At 45.5% G+C, this 1,958-nt stretch overlaps 1 protein-coding gene across 7 annotated transcripts in view; it reads right to left on the reverse strand.

Moving 5' to 3' along the window:
• LOC122256053 (orphan steroid hormone receptor 2) overlaps positions 1 to 1,349 on the reverse strand; it is a 173,209-nt gene extending 171,860 nt beyond the window's left edge. For 4 of the 7 annotated variants that reach the window (XM_086539335.1, XM_043020506.2, XM_043020503.2 and 1 more), the window contains exon 1: positions 1,007 to 1,349. The gene's annotated coding sequence lies outside the window, so the exon portion shown is untranslated. The remainder of the gene's footprint in view (positions 1 to 1,006) is intronic. The other 3 variants (XM_086539336.1, XM_043020507.2, XM_043020505.2) reach the window with 1 other exon arrangement.
• Positions 1,350 to 1,958: the final 609 nt, after the last annotated feature.

The following is a 1,958-nucleotide window of genomic DNA, read 5'->3' on the forward strand; positions in this document are numbered from 1 at the left end:
TACATCCATATGAAACACACAATCCACAACATTCAACTAAGTATCCAAGGCAAATAATTAATGCCGTGAAGACACCAAGTTAAAATACGGAAGCTAAACCAAAATGTGATAAGTTGGACACGTAGACCGCGCCGAGGCTGACCTACGATGGGCCCACGACGCAACCATTCCTCAGACACTACTCCTCGTCCGATCCTACCAATCCCTCTCCGAAACCTGCCTCCCTTTATTTCCACGAGAGGAAGTCTCCATCTCGAACCTACAATGCGATTAGAATGGCTAGCGAAGAGCCATGAGGTGGGTACATCACGTCCATACGAAATTCTCAAGCCACGAGTTATGTTCCCGGACTTCCATTGATGAGACCAACCAACTATCGTCCTGCGTAAAGGTGGTGTTGCCGACGTTCATAAACAGTGTCCACTTTATTCGCTCTATGTATCCGATTGAAGAATTTGACTTTGCTTTTGTATCCCGCATTTTAGTTTTGTTTGTAAGATGAATGGACGGGGTTGTCTTACTATTCAGATGATCAGAAGAGAGAACTGACCAACAGAAGTTGATATGATAGGTCAAGAGTGATATACATACAGAATATTTAATTCCTCTCGCTGTCATCAAATGAAAGCACCACGTTATCACATAATAAAGAAAAAAACAACTATTCCCCGTAATCACAGCAATAACTAACAACCGAATCCACAAGATTGCAAGGTTCAAATCCAAAACATATTTCTCTAGATCGCCCGATAATAAAAACGAAAATACGAATCATTACAACAAAATCTTCACTGTCCTTCACAACACACAACCCTCACGACGGACATTCCACACTGTGTATATATATATGTGTGTGTTTTTATCTCTTCACGGATCTGATCTTGGACGAAAAAAAGAAAAACAAAAAAACACTTCGCCCTCAAATCCCCTTCGAGAGACAAACACCATTCGGATTACTCCCTCTCCCCCACCCCCCAAGACCAAGAATTTGATAGGCCTATCTTACCTTAGAGCCGGTGAGTGTAGCAGGAGGAGGAAATAATGCCAAGAAGCTCGTCGTGGGTGTTGAAGCGTTGGCACCGTCCGTAGTGTCAGTCGGGAGGTCTTGTGTCCTACCGCCCTCTGCTCTTATCAACCACTACAACCAACAAACGGAGCACTGTTACCCTCTCCTAAGGCACGTCCATTCCACAACACCACTACGATCACACATTCCTCCAAGCGAGATCACGTACTAAATCCAGCATGGGGGGCTTACAAAAACACAAAACAAAATATCCAAACCGGGAGAGAGAGCTGACGCAATGCCACTCCCCGCCGCGTCCTGATACGAACTGAGGTAATTCGCTGTAACCTCGCGGGTCGGATGGAGGCGAGGGCGGGACACCGCGCATGCGCACTCAGACTTACCACTCACACGCCACTTCTCTTATCTTTTTGACTGGGGATCGGGGGGTTTTATTCGTTTTAATTATGTCGTTCGGTGGTGTTTAGGCTCTGTTGATTCATTTGGGACTGGTGATGAGAGGGTGTCCATACTGGTGCGAGACACAACGAGTTTCTTATCTCGAGGGCTCGACTTGAAAGGGCACAGCGCATGCGTCCTGCGACCAATCCCTCGCTGCATTCCTCGTGGTTTATCATTTGTTCATGCACTCCAGGGTCACCGAATCAATTTCCACGTGAGAGTAGAGGGACGCTGTAGACACGCTCGGAATTCCAACTAAGAGAGTACCACTACACTCTGCTGTGCGGAGGGAGATTGCTTTGTAATTTTATCTTCACTTATCACACCACACCTCGAGGTTCATTCACCGAGCAAACAAGATATTTCATTTTTTTCTTATCTAATCTTTACCTACTAAACGCAGTGATTGAGTTACGTAGCAAGCAACCACAGATAGGTCTGACATAGTATAGATCTATCGGCTGGTTATATGAGCCATGCTATTTCAACA

The sequence above is a fragment of the Penaeus japonicus genome, unplaced genomic scaffold (assembly GCF_977035675.1).
Source record: "Penaeus japonicus unplaced genomic scaffold, GWHDUDI00000001_assembly GWHDUDI00000008, whole genome shotgun sequence".
NCBI lineage: Eukaryota > Metazoa > Arthropoda > Malacostraca > Decapoda > Penaeidae > Penaeus > Penaeus japonicus.